Genomic DNA, 8,554 nt, shown 5'->3' with positions numbered 1-8,554 from the left:
TTTGTCTTTTTTTTTTTTTTCTTTTTCTTTTTTCCCCTCTTTCAGAACAGTTACTTAATGCACATAGTTATTTCTATACTGAGTTCTTACTGCAGACACACAGCTTGCTGAGAACACTGGAGTTCAAGCAGAGAAAGCAGAGGGCCAGGTGACAGCCAGGTGAACAGCACAGAGCAGCAGGCTCTGCTTGTCCCAAATCAAAGCAGGGCAGGGACTGGGGCATGAAGGGCAATACTAAGCTGGACAAAAAGATACAACACAGTGCTTTTCCAGTGGGAAATTATTAGATACCCCGGGAGAAAAAGAAAACAAGACCAAAACCCCCACCTCTTCAGTTTCAGCAGACCAACCCTCCTTTGGCCAAACTGCTGCTCAGCCACCAGCTTACAGCCTACCACAGCCTTCAGTGTCGGTATCAGCCCGCCTCCCCAGCACCAGACTCACCAAGTGAAGCCATCCATCTCCAGCTCCCCTCCAGCACAGCAATTACCTGCATCTGAGGCATGTTGTTACAAGATCAGAAGGGGAGAAAAGTTCCTAAGCCAGACTCCAGCACTGCAGCAGCGTTCATCCGCAGCGATTTTCACCTGCGAGCCCAGATTTCAGCACTGCCTGCTGCCATTTACTAAAACACAGCTTGCCCATTTTTACCCTCCTGGGCGTTTCATTCACACAGAACTGCCCCCAGCCCACCCACCGCCTCCCTCATGCCCTACGAATGCAGATCAGCTGCTCCAGCTGCCAAGGCCACTGCACAGATATGCCTCTTTGCTTTATGGGGATGGCCACTGGGACTCACCAGCCTCGCAGTGTGCCCCATTCTCCAGGCTGTGCTTCCTACCACATCTCTAATACTTCACACTGCAACTTCATGGGAAAATGTAACACCCGGCTGGTCAGTGTGTCAAGAACCATCGTGGTGACAGTGGCGTTGTCACACAGACCGACTGTCGTCCCAAGAACTCCCCAGGTACGTTCCTAGTGAGCAGGAACGCACATTTCAGCTCCCAGCTTCCTAGCGCCTCGCCATTCCCCTCCAGAATCTTTATTTCAGTGGTTTATCAAAATGAAATGAAACTGTAAGTACGCTCTTGCACGTGCAGAGCTTATGATTTCTCTCAGGTTCAAATCCCAGGTCATACAAAAGGCAGTTCCGGAAGCACAGCTCCCAGGGATGGCAGAGCAATGCCTCACACCCCGCTGCAGAGCCACAGCACAAAGCAGCCTGGCTGGACAGGAGCTCCAGGCCTCTGCAATCCAGTGCTCTGCACGTCCTCTTCTTCACACACGGGCTCTCGGTAGCACGCTTTCTGCACACCTCCATAGGGTGCTTGACAAGAAAGAGCCACAGCAGCAATGCATTTATCGCAGCAGAATCTGAAGAAGAGCAGAAGAGAGTTCCATGGCATTTCTCACGTACAAAGCGAGTTTTGCTTGCAGTGGCCCCACATGGATACCAAGGAAAATTTCCACACACACATCTCTGCTGTGTGAAGCAGCTCTGCTGTGACACTCCAATCCAAAATGATGCGCAGCGGGAGGCAGCCAAGATGTATGGACACGATGTGCCATCCCATGGAAGGAAGCTCAGGACCCATCCATACCTTCTGCCTGCTCAGACTTCTCTGCATGCAGGAGATATTAAGACAAATACTCAGGTGCAGGGAGGAGAGGAAGAAAAGGGTTTGCTTCCATCTGGTAGCACCGAGCTTTGTGTTGGACACTTCAGAACAGGAGGGGACCAAAGCAAACACCCAGGCTGTCCGTGGTGCAGAGCAGAGAGGAGCTGGGCAGCCTCTCATCGCTCCTCCAGCCGGCAGCCAGCTCCAAAGGCGTACCAGCACCGCCCTGCAGCTCCAGCTGGCAGCAGCCCTGGCACTGCTCCTCCTGCCCCACAGCGCGGATGTTCGGAAGTCCCCACCCTGATGGCAGACTCTGGGGCTGTGGCACGAGCAGGACACAGTTATACAATGCATTGTTCCATCGAACCACGCTTCTGCTTTTTACTGTGCAATGCAGGAACATTTGCGACCTACCCCCAGCAAGCATGACAGATCTCTGATGTCCTCTATTCGTCAACAAAAGCACATCACATTGAGGAGGGAGCTACATCTTAAGGAAGAGCAGCCCAAGCTCCTCCTCTCAGGAAGCGTTTCAGCCTTCTGGAAGCAGAGCTCAGCAGGCTGCCCTGAGCCCTTCCCAAGCCTCGCGCATTTTGGCTCAGCCAGGACAATGCCAACTCCTCAATGGAAACAGAGAGCCATCCCTGCTTTCGGCACATCCAGCACAGCTGGAGGCAGCCCTACCCTGTCAGCAGAGCTCTGCTTCCTTCAACAGGCGCTCCCCATGCTGGCTAACGCCATCTGCAATGACCCAGGGCCCGGTGACTCAGGCTACTGTACCTCTCCTCACCATTAACTCATTAAGGCACACACGCTTTACTAGAAAGCTTTCACTGACTATTTCCACTGCTGACATTCAGGACATTAAATAACACATTCTGGACAGAGGTCTCCTCCATAAAATTCACATGTTTTTAGTCTGCCAGGATCGGAATTTGGTGACAGCACAATTCATTCATTTATTTAACGATCTTAATGTCAGTCTGAGTAGATAAAGTGTGCTTTGGCTTCAGCAAGAGACGGGGACGGTGCCAAGCACCAGCAGCAATGGTTTCTGATAGGCCTGCAGCACCAGGTGCCACTGCCCTGCAGCACAGCTGGATCCCACGTTTTGGGGGCAGAATGGGAATCCTGCACAGCCAAACTCAGTGTGCAAACTCAAAACCAAACACTTAAAAATGAAGCAGTTCAGTTGTGCAGGTGGACTTCTGTGGTTTGTGTTGTGGTGTTGGTTTGTTTTCTTTTAATTAAGAAAAGGGTTTTGGAATTGTAATCAATACAATTAAGTTGAGGAGTTAAAGCTCACAGAGCATCCTGCAAGATTACACTTGGCAATATTTGCATATCAACAAAAACTGCATCCTTTTTCTTTTCGAAAGAAGACATAAAAGCACTTGGAAATCTACCTTAAAACACCTTCGCTGAAGGAAACACACAGCCTGAGTTGCAGACAGGTTGACAGGCGAATTATTTGCATTTTACAGCTCCAGAATACAAAACGCAGAGCCCTGAAAAGTAAAGCATTTGAAGACAGACCATTCAGTAACCAGTATTTCTATTTGTGTCAGTATTGGAAGGAGAGATGCCACAAACTGAAGTTCACCATGCATCCTACAGCAAGCCAAATGCCTCAGCAGCTCAGCAAGCACAGACAGGAGCACGTCCTACACCAACCTTACAAGGCTGAAATGGGCATCCATCGGCCGCTCCCAAAACTGCTCTCCCAACACACTCCTGACCTGACCACGGATTTCACATCAGAAGTCACAACTAACATGCTTTAAGGCTTTTTGATTTCAGCCACCAGAAGCACAGGCGTTTAAATCAAGCTCCTGGTAATTCAGTAACTCACACATCATCGGTCTCAGGTGTAAATCAAACTGAAACGAAAACGAATAGGGAATCATTATTTGGCAACCTGAGAAAGAACCAGCACAACATGCAGCAGCTTCCACCTCACAAAGGCTTTACAGCCCAGGAAAACTTGCATTATTTAAGATGTTCAACAGTGTGAGCTCTTCTCGCTCCTCTTCAACACTTCCCCAATGGTTTTGGAGGATGCTCCTGGCACCGGGCAAGGATCAAAGATGTGCTTCTCTGTCAAGAAGTGCAGTCTGGAATCCACTTTGCTTTTCCTCGGTTGTGTTTAGAGTTCTAGAAATATGTCAGCTCACACCCAGATAAAGGACACACAGAGGCCTTACAACCAACAGCAGAAATGAATTACTTTGGTGGTGAGGTTGACTTTGATCTGACACAACCTAGGGAAGCCCCGGGGCCTTGCTCTGTGTAGGAAAGCAGTCCATTTCTGGCCATCTCAGATGACTGAAGAGTAAAGCAGAGGTAAAAACAACTTTTAAGGTACAGTAAGAATAGAGAACATGTAATTTTCCTTCCAGGAAGGAAGGAAGCGCTGTCCCATTAACCCAGTTACGTGCCCGGCAGCACTTTGACTCAAGTCCCATCAGCAACAGTGGGCCACCACCTGCTATGAGGAGAGAGCATGCCCCGGGACACCTCCCAGAGTCACACAACACAACGCAAGGATCACACATACCCAAAAATACCACTAGCCTAGGAGCTCATTCCGCTCTCCTCCCTTTGATTCTTTCCTTTTAAGAACCCATCCTATTTTCTCCTTCCAGCTGTCCCACATCATCATTTCCTATTTGGGAGGCAAAACCGAGTCCACAGCCCGGGAAGGAAAACTGTGCCTAGGAGAAGTTCTTGGAAATACCGCAAAGTGCAAACATGAATGGTGAGAAGTCGCACCAACCTTCAGGATGGGAAAACAAGCTCCTGGCTCGCACAGAGCGCGGCACCTCGAGCCCCGCAGCAAACACCGGCACCCTCCTGTTCATTCAGTGCAGAAAAGCCTGTGCAATTACAAGCAGACATCCAGTCACAGACGCAGCTTCCCATTAAAGAAACGCCTGTAAAGCAGTGATACTACCCACCTCTAATTCCTTGGAGTGAAAATTCCAGCAACTCTAATCATATTAGAGGATTTACGCACAACTAAACTTGACAGTTGACTAGCCCTGAAAATGCTGGATTAGAGAGAAAAAGAAAATATAGGTTATCTGTAAAGAGAGGCCTTCACTGCTAACTCTTACCATGAAACAAAACCAGAGCAAATGCACAAACTCCACACAGCCCAGCACGAGCTGCTGACATGAAAGAGTCTTTCAGGCCCGACACAACAACAGCCACAGCCCGCACACACAGGTGGGCACCCTACTTCCCAACACTGAGCAGAGCACTTCATACTTCCAGGTCTCCCACCACTCCCCAGTCAACTTCTTATCATGGATAGAAATAAAACCCGCGTTCCAAAAATCGGTACTGCACACCAAAATATATACCTGTGAGTAAAGCAACCTTGTCCTGCAGACTTCTGCCACAGAACACACACCGGCACGTCTCCAGACATGAGAAGAAAACAAGCTGTTGCAAATCCCATTTTTGGAAGAATGGCTTTCTCCAAGACATTTCACCACAAAATCTTATAAAGCCACTAAAGTGACACATCTGCGCTATAACATGATTAGCTTTTGTCATTAAATAAATTAAAGCTATTTCTGCTCGAGAGAACTCCGAGATGTGCCAAGGCTGTGGAATATCAGCATGGGAGACGGACGAGGTCTAAAAGCACTTAATTGTTGGCAATATGCTTGCATCCTGTGCCTGCTCATCCTCTGCAGAGCAGTTCCTCCACTTGCTGTGTTTTCAGAGGATGCTCTCCTATCGCATGCCCTCCTAAGAACGAAGATGGGTTGATGGTTGGACTATGGGGAGACTGTTGGATTAGGTGATGATAGTGGTCTTTTCCAATCTTAACAACTCTTTGGCCTTCAAGGCTTCAGATATATTTAAAACTGAAACATCTCAGAGGCAATGAAGCTGTCCCTTGTGTCCCTTCGCTCAGCCAAGACTTCAGAAAGCCCCTGAGCTCAAGCTTCGTACTGCCAGTAAGAAGTGAGGAGAACCCCCGAGCTCACCTCAGTCCTCCCCTCCTACCCACCTCTCTCCTTTTACAACCTGCACTCCAAACACCCTTATCCCAAAGCTCCAGTTGGATCCTTAATGTGTCCCATCCCCATCCCGCGTTGCCATGGTTCTCCTTCACTTCTGCACACATCTCCTGACACAGCCATCACAGGAGCAGCTGCTGAGAGGGCCTGAGCATAGCCAGGGCACCTTGCAGGTACAGGAGCACACGTTGAGTTACCCAGGAATACCTGCAAAACCAGGGCTTCCATGCACAGAAACGTAGTGCACACACACAGACAACAAAAGCTACAAATGCCAGCCCTTCCTTTCTGCTTCTCAGAATGGAATTGAAGCAGGAGGGCTGTAAGGAAAGAGAAAGACTTTTAAACATCAGCTCTGAGCGTGGCACACACCAATCTGTTTGCCTTCCACAGCGCAGCATTTGCTTGTGTCTGGGCTGGGAAGACACTGGTGACCTAATTATATTGATCCACCACATTTATTCACAGTATGAGGACTTTCTGAAGAGCAAATGGTTGTGACACACAAAAAAAGTACCTTTGGAAGTGCATAAGTGGGAGCATGGAGGGAAGGGAAGAAGTGCTGTGCACTGAACACACAGCAACTTGACAAACACAAAGGGCTGCAGGGAGCAGGCAGCCCACAGCACACCTTCTGGGCTCTGCGCTTTGCAGAGGAAGCCTTGCTGCAGAACAACTGCACACAAACCTGCTCCTCGGGGACAGCCTGACAGCAAGCAAAGACGGACAGAGCTAAGGTTTGATAAAAGCATCCCCAAAGTGTCATTTCACAGCAACACAGACCCACCCCATCCATCCCATGCGGGCTGCAGGGCTCACACCAACAGCCAGGCACCGCTCCTGCCCACAGCCAGGCCTGGCCACCGCTAAAGCCATGATGCCAGCCTAACTTACCCCTAAATAGAAAACTGCATTTCTTGAAGCCACTGTGCTACAGCAACGTATCAAAGCACGGTCGTATCCTGCAGCAATCCTGCTGCCTTCCCATCCAGCACGTAACAGAACAGAACTCCTGTCAGAACATCGCTCTTCTCCATGTCCACCACCCTCCAGCTTCACTTTTCAAGAAATCTCTTTTTAAAATCTCATCCCCCTAAGTTTTTCTTTCCGCTCGTTACTCACACAAACGCACACAAAGTAAGAAAACCTCTTTCCCTTACGGCTTTCTCCCCCCCCGATTCTGCTTTTCCTATCATACATACAGCCCTTTAATTCCATGTGACGCTGAAACCACATGCTTCCAAAGACACAAAGTTCACCACGTGCAAACAGCTGTAGTTTAAAAAGCCCGAGCCAGCACCTCCATCTATCTGCCTAGACACATAACCTTCATTTGTGATGGCTCATATCAGCCAACAGCCCCCATGCTGCAGTGCAGAGAAGCACAGCCCGGCCGTGAGTGCAGAACTGCACCTCCAGATCATCTGCCGTGGGGTAACTGCCTCAACAGTGGCACCAAAACAGAAAAAAAACAAATGGAGCTAAAAATAAGGCTGAACTCAGGTGACCCTCTGCACTTCGGTAAAGCTCCAGTGAACTACGCTCCGGAAGCCTCACTTGGGAGCAGCATTGATGAAAAGGTAACAGCTTTTGTTTACCAACTGGAAGCACACACAAACTTTCAACCCAGGGAAAAGTAGTTGCAGTATGGGAACGTGGCTCACTGGGAAGGCACCAGCTTTGTGTCTGTGACAAGGGCAGGTTATCAGGTCAGAAATGCTACTGCTATCTCACCTATGGCACAACCTTCAGTCCACCCAGCACTTCTCCACTGCTTCAGGGACACGCCTTCCCTCTGTGCTGCTTCCCACAGACCTGAAAGGGAAGCAAGCTGGGCTTCTTCCCCCCACACACACACATCTCTGACAAAGCTCACTCCAAGGCAGCGTAACCTGCCCTGCCCATAACAGACCACCACCAAGCCCAGAGAAGCATCCAAACTCCTCACAGCTCTTTGAGCAATGAGCAGATATGTGTGCTTTGGGAGAGCAGCACGCTCCAAGTCCCAAGGCACCCAGCAGCACCCACCACGCTGGGAGGGTACCTTTGGAGCAGCCATAACGCCTGCACCCAAACTGAGCAGCCTCCCCTGCAGAGCTTTCGCTCACCAAACGCTGCTGATGGCAGTGACAGCAGCTCCGCACTGCTTTCCCCACGAAAGCCCACGTTGGGATCCCAGCAGCACGCTGGGAGCACAGCACAGCCCTCCAGCACAGCCTCGCTCCTTCCCAGCTCTCACCTGACCCAAACACTCTGTAGCGCCAGCAGCCCCGTGACTTCAGCAGTGTTATTTGTGGTCAGGCCCGGCCGGAAGCTCACCAAAACAATGGATCTGAACCGATCACAGCAGGGCTCTGCTTTACCACCTCAAAACTGAAAGTGAGAGCAATGGAACGCTTCCACGCAGGGAACACGCTGAGCACACACATCCCACGGCTCCACAGCTCCCATGGAAGTCAACCCACAGCAGCAGTCGTGCACACTGCGGCCCAAACCGGGCTCACCCACCGCACCGACCCCCCAGCTATTGGGCAGGGGGCGGCGAGGGCTGACAGCAGAGCCCCACAGTGCTGCTGACCCCAAGGGCTTCTCCCAGAGCCCCTCACGCCCCCAAGAAGGGCCTCAGCCTCTTTATGGCAAGTTAGAACATGGCTTCTCCCCCACCAATACCACGGGTGTTGGGGAACCCCTCGGCGCAGCCCCAAGCTGGCAGCAGGGCCGTGCCCCCACCACAACACAACGCAGCACCGCAGCACTCACCTGAAGCGCAGCTTTCAATTAAAAGTTCACCGGGGGAGGGAGGGGGGAAGGAACAACACACATACACATACACACAGAGCCCCCCCACACCACACAGAGCCCCAACCCCGGGGGCGGCCCCTCACCCCCCCAGCAGGT

The 8,554-nt window shown here is 50.8% G+C and overlaps 1 long non-coding RNA gene across 1 annotated transcript; it reads right to left on the bottom strand.

The window, feature by feature from the left end:
* Nucleotides 1-6: 6 nt before the first annotated feature.
* Nucleotides 7-8,537, bottom strand: LOC109370880. The gene is made up of 2 exons (XR_002121380.1): nt 4,580-8,537; nt 7-4,498 (listed from the first exon to the last, which is right to left on the bottom strand). It is a non-coding gene; the product is annotated as an uncharacterized LOC109370880 (long non-coding RNA).
* Nucleotides 8,538-8,554: the final 17 nt, after the last annotated feature.

This window comes from Meleagris gallopavo, chromosome 23 (assembly GCF_000146605.3).
Source record: "Meleagris gallopavo isolate NT-WF06-2002-E0010 breed Aviagen turkey brand Nicholas breeding stock chromosome 23, Turkey_5.1, whole genome shotgun sequence".
Classification (NCBI taxonomy): Eukaryota; Metazoa; Chordata; class Aves; order Galliformes; family Phasianidae; genus Meleagris; species Meleagris gallopavo.
Note: the sequence above shows the minus strand (reverse complement) of the source record. Positions and strands in the feature narration are given on the sequence as shown.